The sequence below is a fragment of the Prionailurus viverrinus genome, chromosome A1 (genome assembly GCF_022837055.1).
Source record: "Prionailurus viverrinus isolate Anna chromosome A1, UM_Priviv_1.0, whole genome shotgun sequence".
Taxonomy (NCBI): domain Eukaryota; kingdom Metazoa; phylum Chordata; class Mammalia; order Carnivora; family Felidae; genus Prionailurus; species Prionailurus viverrinus.
Window position 1 is genome coordinate 85077219 of NC_062561.1, and position 20306 is coordinate 85097524.

General features: G+C 38.3%; 1 long non-coding RNA gene across 2 annotated transcripts in view; it reads left to right on the forward strand.

Moving 5' to 3' along the window:
• Positions 1 to 1091: 1091 nt before the first annotated feature.
• LOC125168005 (uncharacterized) overlaps positions 1092 to 20306 on the forward strand; it is a 94091-nt gene continuing 74876 nt past the window's right edge. For both annotated transcript variants that reach the window (XR_007153025.1, XR_007153022.1), the window contains exons 1-2: positions 1092 to 1255; positions 15587 to 15717. This is a non-coding gene — a long non-coding RNA (uncharacterized LOC125168005). The remainder of the gene's footprint in view (positions 1256 to 15586; positions 15718 to 20306) is intronic.

The following is a 20306-nucleotide window of genomic DNA, read 5'->3' on the forward strand; positions in this document are numbered from 1 at the left end:
CCTGTGCATATTAGCATGTGTATTTGTGTGTGCTTGTGTGTGTACTAGTATGTATGTTCAGTGTGCCAGTAAGTGTACAACTAATCCTAGTGTGTCATAATGTGTATACTAACATGTGATACGTGTGTGTGCTAATGTGTTGTAGGTGTGCCAGTGTGCACTTGTGTGTATACCAGCATATGTACTAGAGTGTGTGATAGTATGTGTACTAAGTGTGCCAATGAGTGTACAACTAGCACTAGTGCACACTCATGTATATATAGCAAGTGTACTTGTGTCTGCTATTGTGTTTGCTTGTATGTGTACTAGGTGTGCCAGTGAGTGTAGAAATAATGCTGGAGTGTGCTCTTGTTTATACTAATGTGTACTTGCATATGCTTGTGTGTGTGCTAATAGTTGTACTCGTGTGAAATAATATTTGGGAACTAGCATGTGTACAAGTGTGTATGAGTGTATATGAGATGTGCTAATATATGCTAGTATGTACTAGTGTGTGTACTAGTAAATGACAGTGTATATACTAGCGTGCACTAATATTAACATATATACTAGTGTGTGATAGTGTGTAATAGGTTTACAACTCTGTGTGCTAGCTAGCATGTGTTCTAGCTGTGTGTTAGTACTTGTGCTACATTGAGCATAGCTTGTGTGCTACAGTGTATTAGTGCGTAGTAGTATGTACTGGACATACTATTTTGTGTACTGACATAGCAATTTTATACTAGCGTGTACTCATGTGTTTACTAGCCATTTACTTGTATTTGTGCTAATATGAGTACTAATTTGTGTGCTATTGTATCCTAGTGAGTAGTAGAGTGTGCTAGACATGATGCTGTGGTCTACTGTGTGTCCTAGATGTGTACTAATGTACACCCCTGTGTACACTAGTGTATATGTGTGTGTGTGTGCGCACGCTAGTGTGTGCTAGGCATGTGCACTAGGAAGAATAATGGAGGATTGCATCACAAATGACATCATGGCAACATCCCAAGCAGTATGCCTTGGGCATACATGATGTCATAGAGGACCAGCCAATCAGAATCCTCCCCAGCCTGTGGTCCTCTGGTGGGTGGCGGTGGTTGGGAGTGAAGGCAGAGTTTGAAGCAGGAGTTTCCAGGGTACCCACAGTCCTGGACCTGGGAACCTCCCCACAGTGGGCGTGCAGCATAGCTCCTGTAGTTCCACCCCCTGGAGTCCCTCCCTCCCACATCTCCTCAGATATCCTGTCACCTGAGCCTGCAGTTATTTGCTTCAGGTGAGTTACTTTTTAGGGAATGTTCATCACTTGTGCTCTGAATTAGTTTTGCTATTTGAAGGTCCTGGGTTTGAATCCTTGCCCTACTGTTTGCTGTCTTGGGAAAATTGCTTAATTTCAGTAAGCCTGAGTGTCATTGTCTACAAAATGAGCTAGTGTGCAGGTCTTTTTAGGGTTGTTTATTGTTTAAATGAGATAATCTGAGTTAAATACTGAGCACATTGTCTATCCTAAGAAAGTACCCAATAAGGATCACCAGTAAGGGTAATATACCCTTAATCATTAAATATTCATGTTCTTCCAATGTATCTTCTTACACCTTGTATGGTGTTTTTTAAATTGAGATGTAAATGATGTATTACATTAGTTTTATGTGTACAAAATAATGATTTTATATATAGTGTAAAAATATCAACAAAATACATGTTAATATTCACCACAATGAATATTCACAATATCTCTCATAGTGAAAATCAACTTTTAGCAAGTATTAGACAAGATCACTAGCTAGAGTCACCAAACTGCTTTTTAACCACCTTCAGCCAATTTGCCCACCTCCTGACCCCACTTCTGTCAACTACTAATCTCTTCTTTGTATCTGTGAGCTTTTTCTCTTTATGAGATTCCACATATAAGTGATCGTGTGTATTTGTCTCTTATTTCCATGAGCATAATGACTTCAAGGTCAATCCATGTTGACAAAGTGGTCAGATTTCATTCTTTTCATGGCTAAATAGTAACTGCAGTGTGAGTGTGTGTGTGTGTGTGTGTGTGTGTGTGTGATGTCTCCTGTACCCATTCATCCATCTATGGTCACATAGGCTGTTTCCAGATGTTGGTTATTGTAAATACTGCCGCAGTGAATGTGAGGTTGGGTATATCTCTTAGGATTAGTGTTTTTGTTTCCTTCAGATGAATGCCCAGAAGCGAATTGCTGGATTTTATGGTAGTTCCATTTTTAATGTTTTTGAGGACCCTCCATGCTGTTTTCCAGAGGGTCTGTACCAAGTTACTTTCACACCAATGGTGCACAGGATTCCTTTTATCCACAGTCCTGCCAAACTTTGTTATTTCTTGTCTTTTTTAGTAAGATCTGTTGTGACAGGTGTGAGGTGATAGCCTTTGTGATGTTGCTTGTCATTTCCATGCTGGTTAGTAATTTCAGCACCTTCCACAGCTTCATTGTTTGGCTATTGTGTCCTATCCAGTATATACACAAGTTTCTTTTCACATTATGATTTGAAAATATTTTCTCCCATTCAAAAGGTTGTCTTTTAATTTTTACTGATTGTTTCTTTTGATGTGCTGAACTTTTTAGTTTGATGTAGTCCCACTTGTTTATTTTATATTTATCCTTTACTTGTGGTCTCAACCCCCCCCCCCCCCCCCCAAAATCATCTCAAAGACTAATGTCAAGATGATTCCCACCTATGTTTTCTTCTGGCAGTTTTATAGTTTCAGGTCTATGTTTCACTCCTTAACACATATTGAAGTGACTTTTGGGTGTGGTTGACGACAGGGGCCCAGGCTCCTTTTTTTTTGTTTGTCTGCTTTGCATGTGGCTGTCTGTTCTCCCAGCACCATTTATTGAACAGATTGTCCTTTCCCCATTGTGTGTTTTTGGCTCCTTCATTGTAAATTCATTAGTTATATGTATGTGGTTTCATTTCTATTCTCTCCATTCTTTTCCATTGATCCATGTGCTTATTTTTATGCCAGTACCATGCTGTTTTGTGTAATATCTCTTTGTAATTGGAGTTGCTTTTGTATTTTGGTAGTAGTTATGTTATGAGCAGATAGGGGATTTTAGTAAGTGGCACAGGGGCAGGTTGTCTCCTGGTGATGCCCACGTCCAGCTCACAAATGGGAGTCAGACTCAGAGAAAAAGAGACATTCCTGTGTGCGGATAAAGAAACTTTAACTGCCGCCACCTTCCCCATATCTTAAATCCTGGTCGTGTGAGTTTGACGCTGTGTATAAAAACACAGTTGAGCATGAATATAGTTTGAAAATGGATGTGTGTTTCAGGCTGCATGGGCAAAAAGATTTTCCTGTTGGAATGTACATTCAAAGGTTTGAGATAACTGATTTATAGCACAGATGAATCTATTCTGTCTGGGGGGAGGATGGGACATATTTGTGGTGTGCTACACCATAAAGAAAAGGGGTGGGAAAGATGTAGAGCAGAATTTAGCTTTTTGTAAATTTTAATTTTTTATTATTTAAAATACAATTTATTTTCAAATTGGTTTCCATACAACACCCAAGTGCTCATCTCAACAAATGCCTTCCTCCATGCCCATCACCCACTTTCCCCTCTCCCCCACCCCCCCATCGACCTTCAGTTTGTTCTCAGTCCTTAAGAGTCTCTTAAGGTTTGCCTCCCTTCCCTCTATGTAACATTTTCCCCCTACCCTTCCCCCATGGTCTTCTGTTAAGTTTCTCAAGATCCACATATGAGTGAAAACATATGGTATCTGTATTTCTCTGTCTGACTTATTTCACTTAGCATAATACCCTCCAGTTCCATCCATGTTTCTGCAAATGACAAGATTTCATTCTCTCTCATTGCCAAGTAATATTTCATTGTATATATAAACCACATCTTTATCCATTCATCAGTTGATGGACATTTAGGCTGTTTCTGTAATTTGGCTATTGAAAGTAAGCAGCATCTAGCAGCATGACAGAGGTGGCTCTGTCATGAGTATTTGCTGGAAGACTAGCCCTGTAGATGTCTTGACCAAAGCTGACCACTAGGGTTGTAAAACATAAAACCTTTTAGTGGCTACATGTTTTCTTGAGATAAGACCAAATTTTGACCATGGACTCCCTAGCTCTGTGTATTCCGCTCTTTACTCCAGAACCAATCCCTCCTCTGACCAATGAGGCATTTTTTTTCCTTTGGTCTTCCAATTACCCTCCCCCAACACATGCATCGCCTCCTCTGTGGACTTGTCCCTGGTGCCCTTTTTAACATGTACCAGTAAACCAGGTTCCATGAAGCAGAGACCACCTGTGTTCCCCCTGCCCCTCATGTGTCTCTTTGCTAATACAGTAGTAGCAGATAACAAGTGCTTGAGGAGTGTTCGCAAATCAGGGAAGGAGGTAGTTTTGTGTCAGACCCTGTCTTTCATCCCTGTCTTCAAGGAACTCCTGACTGTGCAGTGGAAGAAACAGATAGCTGTGCTGTGGGATCAGTGCTCTAGCAGAAGAAAACCCAGGGCACTCTGAGAAAACACATGGGTGTGTCTGTCAAAAACACCTTCACAGAGAAAAGGAAACTCAAAAGGGCATTTGCACAAAGCTAGGGGAAAGGGAAGAGAGAGGAGTTACTGTAGGCTCCCTCTGCTGGTGGTTAATCACCCACCCTGTCTTCTCTCAAGACTGAGCTCCATGGCCTCATTCTCATTTCTTATCTCCCTCCTTGTGATCTGTGTGAGCCTCTATTATACTCCCTCCAGTGGGTCATGGCAGCTGCTTGCCAGCTTTTAATTTCTATGAGTATACTTCCCTTTGAGGTCTCTGGCTTTTCCTTCTACTTGCTTGGTAAATGTCTTGTGGTGGAATGACTTTGTTGTGATCATGTACTGTTATTGTGGGAGGAAAATTTGGAGTTCATCCCCTCCTTTTATGGATAGACAAACTGATTCTCAGCAGATAAATTACTTGCCCAAAGACAAACCCTTGGTTTGTGCAAATGAGGACCAGCACTTAGGTATCCTGACTATTGAGGCAATGGCTCCATCCTAAGCATACTTCCTTTTTGTTTTCCTTGTCTCCTTCTCCTTCTCCTTCTCCTTCTCCTTCTCCTTCTCCTTCTCCTCCTCCTTCTCCTCCTCCTCCTCATTTTTCTTCTCCTTCTTTTTTCAATTTAAAGTTAGTTGACATAAATTGTATTCTTAGCTTCAGGAGTAGAGCCTAGTGATTCATCTCTTACATATGACACGTAGCGCTCAATCCATAAATTGCACTTCTTAATGCCCATTACCCATTTAACCCATTCCCATACCCACCCCTCCTCCAGCAACCATTAGTTTCTTCTGTGTGTTTAAGATCTCTTATGGTTTGCTCCCTCTCTGTTTTTATCTTATTTTTCATTCCTTTACCCTGTGTTCATCTGTTGTGTTTCTTAAATTCCACATATGAGTGAAATATGATATCTGTCTTTCTCTGACTGACACTCCATCCATGTCATTGCAAATGGCAAGATGTCATTCTTTTTTTATGGCTGAGTAATATCCCATTGCCTATATACACTACACCTTCTTTATCCATTCATCAGCTCTTTGACATTTGGGTTCTTTCCATAGTTTAGATTTTATTCATATAACTGCTATAAACTTTGGGGTGTATGTGCTCAAGGATTTATAACTTGATTCTTTAATCTGTCACCTCTGCCATCAAATAATATTTCCTCGCATATATATGTTACTTCACTAGATGAACAATATACAACTGAACACAATAATAAACTTCCATTTCCCCTTTCTGACCTTTGTGACATTCATGTCTTCTGTTTTACTTGACACTTGCTATAGACTAAGCAGTATGTTGCTTTTACATTTCCTTAAACCTTACAGTATCTTTTAGAGGAAAATTTTAAATGAGATGATGAAAGTCTGATATTTTTCCAGTTACTATTTGTACCCTCTTCATTACTTCCTACATACCAGTGCCCATCTGTTACCATTGTCTGTTGGCCTGAAGAACTCTCATCGACATTTCTTGTAGTGTGAGTCTATTCTATGACACTTGCAGTGTTGATATGCCTGAAATGGATTTATTTGTCTTCATTTACTTAAGGAAATTTTTCTAGATGTGGAATTTGAGATTGTCATTGGCATTTTCCTTCTTTCATGATTTAAAGATGTCATTTAACATTATTGGTTTATAATTTCTTCTAATAAAGAGTTGGCAGCCCATTTAGCCTTTACCCATATGTATCATGTGTGCTTTCTGAATGTTTTCAGATTTTTCTTTCTCACTCATTTCCACAATTTCATTATTATAGGTCACAGTCTGATTTTGTGTTTGTGTTTTTCTACTTGGGGTTCACAGAAACTTTTGCATGGATGGGTTTATGGTTTTATCCAGTTTGGAGATTTAAGGCAATTACTGTTGTGTCTCACCCATTCTTGTGTTGTCCCACGAGTCACTGATGCCCTTTACATTTATCTCCTATCTCTTAGTGTCTCTGGGCTTCCATTTGCATAGTTCCTATTGCTGTATCTTCAAGTTCTCACACTTTATTTGTCTGCATCAACCCATCATTCTTTCTTGTTTGATTTTGTTTATGTTTATTTATTTTTGAGAAAGAAACAGAATATGAGTAGTGGAGGGACAGAAAGGGAAACACAGAGTCTGAAGCAAGGTCCTGTCTCTGAGCTGTCAGCACAGAACAAGACGTGGTGCTTGAACCAACAAACCATGAGATCATAACCTGCAATGAAGTCAGATGCTTAATTGACTCAGCCACCAAGGTGCCACTCATCCCTTCATTCTTAAAGCCCATTTGGTATAGTTTTTCATTTCACATATCCTAGTTTCAGCTCTGTAAATTCTATTTTATTATTCTTTATGATTTCCCTTTGTCCCCGCATCACATATATATTTTCCTTTAATTCCTGAGCATATTTATAATGGCTCTTTTCACATTTTCACCTGCCATTTGGGGTCTTTGTCTGTGGACTGCTTATTCTCATTGTCACGAGTCCCATTACCCTGCTTATTTGGATGTCAAGTAATTTTTTATTGGAGGGTGGACATGAGACTGTGACAGTGTTGAAAATCTGGATTTTTTTATACCCTTCTTATGAGTGCTGAATGTCATTTTGGCAATTAGTTGATAATTTCTGTCTCAGCTTCATCTTCTCTAGGTTTAATGTTTTTATTATGGTAAGATATACAATGCATAGTATGTACCATTTTCTCGACTTATTTTTAGGCTTTGATGGATGAGTTGAGATTAGCATTTGTTCTAAAGTCATGTTATTAGATTTAATACTGACATGTGACCTTTCATGGGGTCTCCTGATCCATGTATTGATTCATTTTGCTGTGTTGTATTTAAAGATGACTCTGAGTGACACATTTGGGTTTGTATTGTTTGACTCTTTTGGCCTCACCATGACTTTAGTAAAAATAGATCTCACATATTAATTTTTCATCATGAAGGAAAGTTAACATTCCTTTAAAATGTAGTGTCCAGGTGATGATGTCAGGAAGGCCAATGAGAAAGCCTTCAGTGATTGGCCCGCTGAACAAGGCCAACCTGAGGGAGCCCTGGTGATTTTACAGGCATGGTTGTGACATCACTAAAAGGCATTGTGACACACCAGTGCTGTTTTAAAAGCCAGTCAAGACCCAGGTGGCACTGAGGAGAGTGATGACACTTCAGCCACAACTGTTCCGCTATTCCTCCTGTTGTTTGCCTGGGTTGTCTTCCCCTGTTGATGGCAAACCCATTGCCCACTATGAGCCTTAAAACTATAAGCCCTCCATCTCAGCTTAGCATTGGACAGAAAACTCACTGGGAAACCAGCCTGAACTGGTAGCTCTTTGACTGGGAGCCCTCCAACTCAGCAGACAAGTAAGCAATTGATTTCCCAGGACAACAGGCCCACTAAGAGCATTGTGAGACCAGGCCTTCTGTTCTAGATTGGCACTGGGCCAATGAGTCCCCTGGACAGTGTGCTGACCAGGAGAGTTTCCACCAAAATTTCTGCATGCCAGTAGAGCACAGGACAATTGAGTCCTTATCACCCAGGATTGACTTCAGCCTTAAGTCCTTTTGGCCTGTCACCTGAATTTTTCCTCTTTCAGGGAGTTCTCCTCAGAATAAAACAATACCAGGCCCTAAAAGATGAGACAAACCAGTAATTTGAAGACTTTGTATTAAACTTCACGACAGGAGAAGAGGGGGTTGGGAGGAATTTGTAGAGGCGACCCAGGCCCTTAGCACAGAGGGGTCACTGTCTGAGGTCCTCCAGATTAAAGGGAGGTGCTTCCACCTGGAGGGAGAGGTGCAGACCTTAGAACAGGTGTAGTAGTGGGGTGACAGGAAGACTCAGCTCCATGAAGTGCAGAGATTCATTGTGCACACAAAGGACTTCCTGGAAGATTTTGCTTCCTAGGCAATATTGTCCAAGGGGTAACGTACTCCCACCCACCAAAGATGGCATAAAAGGGGGGCTGAGAAAAGTGTGATCATCTCCAGAAGTGGGGGCATTGCATGAGTTTACAATTTACATGAATTTTAAATAAATAATTTAAGGTGATCATTTCAGAATAATTAAGAGAAACAATCCGTGGGTTATTGCAATGCACGTCCCAGGTTGCAGGCAATATTGCATCTTATGACTCATCATATTGTCATGGTGGTGGATAGGGGTCTCTACAGCTCTGAGAATGTGTCATTGAACTATAGAGAGCTGACACTGAGTACAACCTGCCTGTACGCATCAACACTTTCTCAAACATTGACTTATAGAACTCAAGGACAGCTGCTGAGGTCAGCACATTCTGATAGAAAGTAAAAAGCAGTATGAGAGCAAATGTGACAAGAGCAGAGAACCAGGATGGAGGGAGGACAGAGGCATTGTACCATTCCCTGTCTCTGTTTGAGAGTGTGTGGTATCAGTGTGGTAGGCAAAGAAAGAGGTGTGAGGAGCTATGATGGTGGGCTTTGTTCTGACCAAGGAAGCAATTCAGTTATTGGGAGGGACATGTGGGATTCAAATTGGGTCTTTAAGGGTTTGGGAGGCAGAGTAAGGCAGAGAGTGAGAGAGGTGGGAACAGGTGTGCCTTGGAGACTGTAGGGTGTGCATGGGCATGAAGGAAAGTGGCTACTCTCAAGAACAGAGTTGGGGCACCTGGGTGACTCAGTCAGTCAGACATTGGACTTCAGCTCAAGTCATGATTTCATGGTTTGTGGGTTTAAGCACCACATCAGGCTCTGTGGAACCTGTTTTGGACACATCTTGGAGCCTGTTTTGGATTCTGTGTCTCCCTCCCTCTTTCTGTCCCTCCCCCACTCACAATCTGTCTCTCTGATATTAAATAAATATTTAAAAGATAAAAAAAATAAACAAAAAGAACAGAGTTGAGAGTCCATGATGAATTGGGCACTTGGGACTAGAAGGGAATTCAATTATAAGGTTCCAGGCTCAGCTCTTCCTGGAAAATGGTCCCTCTTAGCTCCAGGAATGTGGATTTGAAGCTTAGGTGAGGTGCAGATCACAGTAGGCTGGGGCCTATCTGTGACTCCAGCTGAGGTGCAGGGGAAGAGTCTAGTCCCATGGCTACTGAGTTGTGCTCAGGACAGGGTGCTCCTTGCACCTGGGCATAAACTGATGGAAACCATGAGAAAGATAACTCTGGAGGTGGAACATGAATTTCAGGGGGACATGGGAAGTAGGAAGCTTGTTTCTCTAAGATGGGTGGTATCTGACATGACATGAGGGCTCCTGATTTTAGGAGCCTGTGGGGAGGCCAGTGGAGTCCAAGTCACTTAGATGTAAGGGGGATGTGGGTCGCTTTTGTGATCCCATCCTTTGGAAACTCCTGGTTATAGCAGCTCAGGCTCTGTTCAGCACACCCTGGTTTTCCAGAAACATCAGGCTCCTGGATGGGCTGAGAGCTCAGAACTCCTCACTCCTTGAGTCTCCATTCCTTTATATGTAAAATGCAGACAACCTGGAGTGGGGGTGTTGTCAAGTGAAAAGGAGACACAGGAGATGTCAGGGTTCAGGAGAGGATAAAAAGGGCAAATGAGAGGTGGTCTCCTAAGGAAAGATAAAAATTGGGACAGTCCACTGTGAGCCAGGTCTTTTTTCTGGCCCATCCATCTCAAAGGAAAAGCATCAGCTCTAGAGGAGTAGTCTGGGTTCTGCTTCTGTTACACACCTGGTTAAAGTCTGTCACAGCTCAGCACCTGCCCAGTCACAGCCCAGCACCAGACCCCTTTTATCTCTTTCCCTGCTGCTTGACACCCACAGGTTATGGTTCTGGGGAGGCTTGGAGCTCCAGGGAGCCAGGGTGGGACTGCTAGATTTAGGCAACTATTCTGAGAAGTGATGACAGGTAGAGCATTAATATAGGTAGGTAGGTATGTAGGTAGGTAGATTTATAGATTAACAGGAAGCTGAAAATAGTACAGAAAGGTCATTTCACAAAGGCAGCATCTATTCATTTTGCCCCAGTGTAACATCTTACATCACTGCAGGACAATATTAACATCAGGAAACTGACAGTGGCACAATGGGCATGTCTGACTCTGTCAGTTTGTCATGTACATTCACATATCCAACAGCACAATCCATGTGTGGAACAGCTCCATCATCCAAAAGATCCCCCTCACGCTACTCACCCCTCCCCCCCCCAACATCGCTGGCCATGAAAATTAACCATTTATTTTACATTTGGGGAGTTTGTCTTTTTTGTTTCATGAAGGGAATCCTACAGCCATGACCTGTGATGTTGTTTGTTTGTTTCCACTCAGGGTAATACCCTACAGATCCATCCAAGTTTTGTGTATCACAGCTTCAGCTTTATGGCCTCTTTATCACTGAGTAGAATTCCCTAGTGTGGATATGTCACAGTTTGTTCATCCAGTCACCTTTTGAGGGATATTTTGTTTGTTTTCTACTCTTTTGGCTATTACAAATAAACCTTCAGTGAACATCTGTGCACAGTGTTTTATGGTATCTCAATCAGTCCAGGAGACTGATTGCTGTGTTTTAAAGTTTAAAAATAGCTTGTATTGAACGTATCAAACTCTCTTACCAGAGTGGCTGTGCCATTTCATTTATATTCCCACCAATGATGTTTGAGAGAGCTGCTTCTTTCCAACATTTCATGTTCGTACTTTTTTTTTTTTTTTTTCCAGCTCTTCTAACAGGTGGCATTTTCATTTACATTTCCCTCATGGCTGTGATGTTGATTTTTTTTTGTTTTTTTTTCATGTGCTTATTTGCCACCTACATGTTCTCTTTGATGTAATGTCTGTTCATTTGTTTTTCCCATTTTCTCTTTGAGTAGTTTTTTTTTTTCCTTTTGAGTGTTGAATGTTCCTTAAATATTCTAGTGAGAAGTTTGTTTGTTTGTTTGTTTTATCAGATATGTGGTTTGCAAATATTTTTACCTAGTCTATAGCTTGTCTTTTCATGCTCCTTGTAGGAGCAAATGCTCTTATTAGAATAAATGTTTTCAATTTTGGTAAAGTTGTGTTTATCAAGTGTTTTCATTTTTAGTGCTTGGGTTAAGAACACACCAATCCCTAGGTCTTAAAGATCTTCTCCTGTGCCTCCACTGTAAAAGTTTTATAGCTTTATGTTTTGTTTTGAATCTATGCTGTGATAATTTGAGTTCACATTTGTATAAGAAGTGAAGTTTAGATCAAGGTATTTTTGTTTCTTTTGTTTTTGTTTCTTTGCCAATGCATGTCTAATGGCTTTAGCACCTGTTGCTGACAAGACTCTCCTCACAAAGTGCATTATTTACCTTTGCCAAAAATCAGTGATTCATATTGTCATAGTTCTATTTCTTTGTCCCCTCTTCCCTATTGAATCTGTGTCTTTGTCTCCACCAACACCACATCTTCAGATGGAGCATATTAATTTCTCCAATTTTATTCCTTTTCAAAGCTGTTTGACCTCTCCTAATTCCTTTTCATTTCCATTCCATTCCATTTCATTTTTCATTTCTAGAAAATGAAGCTGTGTCTATAAAATAAATATTACTTGGCTTTCCACAGGAAATGTGTGAAACCTATCTATCAATATGGAGAGATGACATTTTTACTATGTTGTATCTTCTTACCTGTGAGCATGATATGTCTCTCATTTATTTAGATGTTTGATTTCTTTCATCAGTGCTGTATAGATTTCAGCATACAAGTCTTGTGCATGGTTTTTAGTCTTTGATCTTAGTGTTGTAATGATGACAAATTGTGTATTAAAATTTCATCTGCAATGTTTTCATTGCTAGTGAATAGAAATAAAGGTATTCTTCTATGTTTTTCCTGTATCCTGACAGCTTCCTGAATTCACATGTTAGATCTAAAGCAGTTTCTGTTTTGTTGTGGTTCACTAGAACTTTCTAGATAGATAATTGCTGGAATTTTCTACGTATGCAAACATGCTATACTAATGTATGGACAATTTTATTTTTCTCTTTCCAGTCTACATACCTCCTTCACACCTTTCTTTCCTTTATTGCTAGTCTAGAATTTTAGCACCACATTGAATAAGAATGGTGGGAGAACATGACCTTGACTTGTTTCTGATCTTTAGGAAGAAAGCATCAGTTTTTCACTATTGTGTATAATGTGGGTAGAGCTTTTTTATAGAGATATTTCATGAAGTTGAGGAATTCCTTCTATTTTTCTGTTTTCTGAGGTTTTTTTGGTGAATGTGTATTGAATTTTGTGAATTGATTTTCTGCATCACCTGATGTGATCATGTGGTTATTCTTTAGTAGCCTGGGGATAGGATGGGTTATTTTTTTAATTGATTTTTAAGTATTGTAATTGTCTCACATTTCTGAAATAATCTCCATGTGGGCATGGTGTATGGATCTTTTTCTGTAGGAATGAATTCTATTTGATAATGTTTTGTGTGGAATTTGGGAGGTGTATTCATGAAATATGTTAGCCTGTATTTTTTTATTGATATTCTTTTTCATGTTTAGATTCAAGGTAATGCCAGCTTCATCAAAAAAAAAAAAGAAGTGTACTTCCTTATTTTCTTTCTATTTGCTGGAAAATATGCAAAACAGAGGTCAATTTTGTTAAAATGCTTGGAAGAATTCTCCATTTAAATAATCTACATCTGGATGTAACATTTTTAGAATATTAAAATTACAAATCTGATTTATTTCATAGTTATAGGAGTATCCCAAATACCTATTTCAATGTAGGGCATGGAGTAGTATGTGCTTTTTGCAATCTTGGTCCTTTCTTCTCAGATGTCCTATTTGTATAGGTACAGTATTTCCTTATTAATCTTTTGGTATGTGCAGAGTCTGAATTCATACCACTAGTTCATTCCTGATCCTGAGAATTTGTGTTTTATTTTTTCATCCATTTGCCAGAGTTTGGTTAACTTTACGGATCACTCTTTCACTGAGTTCCCTCTTTTTTTCAACCAATTTCATTAATTTCTGCTCTAATTTTTATTATTAATATTATTTTTTACTTATTTTGGGGTAATTTTGCCCTTCTGTTTTATGTTTCTCACGATGTGAATTTTGATTATTGCTTTGAGGCTTTTCTTCCTCAATGTAAGCACTTAATCCTTGCATTAACACTCTCTCAAGGCAACTTTAACTGTGCCCCACAAATTTTAGTATGCCATATATTATTATAATTTAATTGTTTTACTTTCAGTGGAGACTTCTTCTTCCACCAATGGATTACATAGAGTTTTATTTTATCTTTTAATTGTTTAGGGGTTTTCTTATATTTTTTCTTTCATTCCTTAGTATGATTTTATTGTGGTTGAAAAATATAGTCTGTATGATTTTAATTCTTTCAAATTTGTTGAGGTTTGTTTTATGACCCAAGATACAGCCTAACTTCCTATATGTTCTGCAGGCACTAGAAAACAATATAAATTTTGTAGTTATTGGTAGGATTGTTTTGTAAGTGTCTATGGCAATGAGCTAAAGTTGTACTACAACAAACTAGAAAAAGGAAAAGCAAAATAAACCCAAGCTAAGCAGAAGGAAGGAAAAAATAAAAATGAGAAGACATCAAGGAAACTGAAACAAGAACTTCTTTCCATCTGCTCATATGCTCTTCTTTGTATGAGTGCATGACCTGAGAGCATGTGCTCTCTGTTGCCTCCATCTTCTTCATCCCCTGGCGACCTCCGTTAGGATCCTCACAGAGAGCGCCGCCCCCCCCGCCCAATCTAGCCTATATCCCAGACCACCCTGCCCCTCTCCTGTGCACACACACTGGTGGCATCAGGATGCTACAGTAAATCTGATTGCTTCTTCTATCTATAGTTCCTCACCCCCAGAATGTGACCTCCGAGGGCACAGGGACTGAACTCCTCAATCTAGTCCATGCAGAGTAGGTATTTTGCCCTAACAGATGCATTGTTCTTTAGGGCAGGCCACATTTAAAGAAACAAAGCCAATTTAGTACTATGCAGTATAGAGTTGTAGTTGAACAGGAGCTATCCATCCAGGTTCTTTCTTTAAACTGTATTAAGTGCCTGTGCCACAAAGCACTGTCCCAGTGAACAGGACAGTGTATTTCCCAGGACACAGTGTGCTCCTTCTCCATTGTTGGGTGAACCATGCATTGAATCCCTATGGAGATAACCAATTCCTGGACATATGGGAGTGGGCATGAATTCACAGCTCCCAGAGGACCTGTTTCCAGAGGCACCGCTATCTTTGTAGTGCAGTTCAAATACCTTATACCATGTTTATAAGGTCCTACCTGGTGGGACTCCCATTTGCCTCTCCTGCTGCATCCCACAACTCTCCCCTGTTGACCCGTATCCTCCGGTGCATTAGGTCATTATTCAGTCCATATGGTTTCCATTCCTGGCCTTTGCCTAATTCTCCCCTTGATGGGGAACACTACCCCATACAACTCACAAATTTACCTGCCTCGTCCTGCCTAGTTTTACTAATCTTTTTGTTTTAGGGTTCTTAGGTAGTATAAAGACTTTTTATGTGTTGATCTTAGTCTAGAACTTTACTAAATTTGTTTTTGTTCTAACTGTGGTTGTTTTATGTACATATATTTAGAATTAAGCCATCTGCAAACAAATATATATTTACTGTTTCCTTTCAGACTTGGATGCCCTTATTTTTTTTAATCCAATTACTTTGGCTAGCAATTACAATATAATATTGAATAGGAGGCATGAGAATGGACATTTTTTTCCTTATTTAAATTATATAAGGAAAAGCTTTAGTTTTTCCACCACTGAGCATGATGTAAGCTGTGAGATTGAGTTTTGTGGCCTGTATTGTGTGGTATATGTGCCGCCGAAGTGAGCAGAGGCCTGTATTTTGTGGTCTCTCCATGAGTACTACATCATCCTCCAGGACATCAGCAGCAGCCCTAGCACCTCCTGGTTGGCAGGGTTTAAACATAAGTGCATACAGTACATCTTCCATTTTTTTTTTTATCATCCTAGGAGTTCTGTTTGTCTCTTAATAGTAACTGCATCTTCTATACTGCTGCTTCTTCTACTGTGACCCAGAGATATCTACTGCATGTCAGTAAATATGGCTCACTTTCCTCCATAAGCTCTATCAACAGGGAACTCCTCATTTTGACATTACCCAGGGATGTTTTCTTTATAGGAGTCATGCTGTTAAGTGAATACATGGCGATTCTCTTGCCCATTCATCAGAGGCAGTACCAGCACCTTCACAGTACCAGCCCCTCCTCAAGAGTCTTCACAGAGAGAAGGGCCACCCAGACTGTCCTGTTGGTGAGTTTCTCTGTGGTCATATACTGGGTGGACGTCATCATCTCATTGTCTTCATGTTTGTTACGGGGATATTATCCAGTCATCCTGGATTTTCAGAAGCTTGTGTCCAATGTGTATGCCACTGTCAAAGCATTGGTGGTAATTTGTCCTGATAAAAGGATAAAAATGTGCTTCAAAAGTGTGGAAAAATTTCAACCAATGTATAACTACATATTAATGAAATAGTTGCCTCCAAAACTGATTATTTTGCTTTTATTCAAACAGCAGAGTATTTATGTAACATTTAAAATTCAATTTTAATTTAAGTATAATTTAACATCATATCCTAATTTATCTATATGTATTTGAAACTTATGATGCCAAGGACATTCCAGTGTCAGTAGTTTAGTATTCAGGAAGATTTGGTAGTCCCATGTTTACAAGGTCATTCATTTTGCATTTTATTTCTCATCTCCCTTAAGGAAAATTTTCTCTCTATACAAGGAAGTTATACTCTAATACAGCACTATTGTACTTTAGTACAATGTTGATATTCCTTATAGATAGCATAATATTTTTATATTAATTTCAATTTTAATTTCAAGATATTTAGTTATGTATACAATTTTAGATGAAATGACATTTTCTTTCTGCACGATTTACATTTATTTCTCTTATGTTCTGGCTTCTTTTAAGGCTACAAAGATTTTTGCTCCCACATTTGTATGTTTTCTCTATTTTACCTTTCACTACTTTCAAATGTGTTTCTCTTTCTCTAAATGCTTTTATTTTTTTCCTTTCCTTTTTTAAGGTTTTCATTTGAATTCCAGGTAATTAAATACAATGAACTATTATTTTCAGGTGTACAATATATCGATTCAACATTCCCATACAACACCTGGTATGCATCACAACAGGTGCATTCCTTAATCCTTATCACAGATTTAACCCATCCCCTCACCCACCTTCCTTCTAGTAGCCATGTGTTTTCTATAGTTAAGAGTCTCTTTCTTGGTTTGCCTCTCTTTTTTCGCCTTTACTTGTTTGTCGTATTTCATAACTTCCACATATGAGTAAAATCCGATGGTATTTGCCTTTCTCTCACGGACTTATTTCATTTAGCATAATATGCTCTAGCTCCATTGCTATTGTTGCAAATGACAAGATTTCATTCATTTTTAATGGCAGAGTTATATTCCATTGTGTGTGTGTGTGTGTGTGTGCGTGTATACACACCACATCTTCTTTATCCATTCATCAGTCTATAGACTTTTGGACAGTGTCCAGAATTTAGCTACTGTAGATAATGCTGCTGTAAATATCTGAGGGCATGTATCCCTTTCAATTAGTATACCCTATGGATATTCCTTTTCTTTGGTGTTTCATTATTTATCTATTTTGTTACAGTGCATTTCTGATTTGAACATCTTTGTCTAGTTTTTAAATTAGAAACTTATTAATCATTCTTGTATTTTATACTATTGTTATTGTATACTCTAGTGCAACAATTAAATGATTTTTCTTCTTTTCCTGATCTTTATTTATCTGTAGTGACTACTGTATTTTACATGAATGTCCAGTCTTTAATGTCCTTGGCTGTGATATTTCTGCTCAATATTCTAGTTTACTATTTCTTTCATCAACTTGGACTCATTTAATGTTTAATTACAATTTTTTTTCTAAATTAACTTATTTTAGCCTAATTATATAAGCTCTTTTACCAATATTCTTCACCAGAGTATAGCTTGTTTCTCTTTCCATGTATTTTGATTTCCTATTTTTCCATTGTATTTATTGAAATATTTTGAACAGGGGCACCTGGGTGGCACAGTTGGTTGGGCCTCTGACTCTTGATCTTGGATCAGGTCATGATCTCACAGCTCATGGATTTGGGCCTGCATCAGGCTCCGTGTTGACAGCATGGAGCCTGCTTAGGATTCTGTCTCCCCTTTTCTCTGCTCCTCCCCGCTCCTGTGCACTCTCTCTCTCTCAAAATAAATAAACTTATTTTTTTAAATATTTTGAATATATTGATTATATCTGTATTATGTGACCCTTTATTCATTAGCTTATTTATCTGCGTGTCTCACCCTTTCTAATTTGGTTACAAATTTTTTACATATCACATTTTGGATTTCTCCACTCTCTCTGTTTGTTCCACTCACTCTCAGGGCAGATTGGAAAATCGACACAGGTTCAATCTATTGCCTTGTGGTCAACCAGGATCTGGATGGAGAAGTGGGTTCTTACTTTGATTACTCTTATAGATCCTGCTATGGACTCACTTCAGGTCCTGGAATGTTCTTATATTTTATTAGCTTTGTTGGATATTTTAAGGGTTCTTTTAAATTTTGAGTACTTTTAGTTATCTGCACTAAAGGAATTTGAAACACATTTATTATTATTATTATTTTACTAAAACTGCAGATATTCACAAGTACACATGAGGAAAATATTTCATATACACACTTTTTGACAGACAATAACATCTTATAAATATTTCTCTTTTATACATATGGGAAATTTCTGCCATATTTTAAGTAACTGTATCACAATATAATTTTTACAACATAATTAATTTAATAATACTTGTAAGTATTTTTGTGTTTTGCACAAATTTCTGATTGGGTAATCAGTCACTATTAATGGAGTGTGTCTGTGTATCACAATGAATTACTGTTTTTCTATAACATTATGTTAATCTTGGTAGAACTACTTTGTGTATTCAAGTCCTTTTGCTTCACTTAATATGCTTTATTAGTATATACAAGTTGTTGTAGAAGTAATCTCGATTTGGATTTTCTACCTGGTAGTTATGCAAAAGATGTTATTTGAGATATTTAGTGAGATGCTACTTGTTGATTTTCCTTAAATTGATAGTTTCTCTTGTCATTTCACAGAGCCCAGAAATATGACATGTAAGATTTCTACTTTCATATATTTTATGGTTTTTTAAGCCTTAAAATGTGCCTTTTGAATTAATTACTCTGGCATGTGTTTCTCTGGCATCCTCCTTTTCCTCATCAAAAATGCTTCCAATTTATCTCCTGAATTACTCAAACTTTCTAATAAAGCTATTTAGCACTTGTAAAGAGTGTTTTGTTTGCCATATATACAAACTACTTTATGACTATGATGGTTTTATTGTCACCTAATGTAATTTTAAATGTCTTAGTGTCTGTCTTACATGAATTTTTGTTTTAAATATTGAACTCATTTGAATTATATCTATATGAGTATACATCTTGCATGTGTAATTGTTTTTTTATTTTTTAAATAATTTTTAAATGCGTTTTTATTTTTGAGGGAAAGAGACTGAGCAAGCACTATGATGTGGAGCTTAAACTTGGGCCCCTCAAAATCATGCTCTGAGCTGAGGTCAGATACTTAACCAATTGAGCCATCCAAGTGCCCCTTTTTAAAATTTTTGTTTAATGTTTATTTTGAAAGAGAGTGTGAGCCGGGGAGAGGCAAAGAGAGAGGGAGGTACAGAATTCAAAGCAAGCTCCAGACAATGAGCTGTCAGCACAGAGCCTGAAACAGGGCTCAAAATCAGGAGCCATGAGATCATAACCTAAGTAGAAATAGGATGCTTAACCAACTGAGCCACTCAGGTGTCCCGTATGTGTAATCGTTAACCACTTCTTGCATAAAATTTTCACATCTCAACACCATTCTTTATTCATGTCATTTTGTATGTCTTTATTCAAACTTATTTTGGTTCTCTAATTATTGATGTAGAAGAGAAGGTCAGATTAGTCTCCGGTCTTGATAAAATTCACAATCAAATGGCACAGTTCCCTATTTTTTTTTTGTTTTGTTTTTGATCATGTACTGTGTTTGTCCACACAGTAAATGTAAGTAGAAAGTACAGTGGTGGTTAAACCAGCCCTGCAAGAAATTTTAAGGGGGAACTCTTTGAGGGGAGAAAAGATGAATATATATATATATATATATATATATATATATATACCAAAAGCAAAAATATATTAGAAAGGACCAGAGAACAACACCAGAAACTCCAACTCTACAAGCATCATGATGGCAATAAATTCATATCTTTCAGTACTCACTCTAAATGTCAATGGACTCAATGCTCCAATCAAGAGATGTAGGGTAACAGAATGGGTAAGAAAACAAGACCCATCTATATGCTGTTTACAAGAGACCCACTTTAGACCTAAAGACACCTACAAATTGAAAATAAGGGGATGGAGAACAATCTATCATATTAATGGTCAACAAAAGAAAGCTGGAGTAGCCATACTTATATCAGACAACCTAGACTTTAAAATAAAAACTGTATCAAGAGATGCAGAGGGACATTATATCATAATCAAGGGGTCTATCCACCAAGAAGACCTAACCATTGTAAACATTTATGAGCCAAATGTGGCAGCACCCACATATATAAATCAAGTAATCACAAACATAAAGAAACTCAACGATAGTAATACCATAATAGTAGGAGACTTCAACACTCCACTCACAGCAATGGAAAGATCATCTAATAAAAAAATCAGCAAGAAAACGAGGGCTTTGAATGACACACTGGGCCAGATGGAGTTAAAAGATATACTCAGAACATTTCATCCTAAAGCAGCAGAACA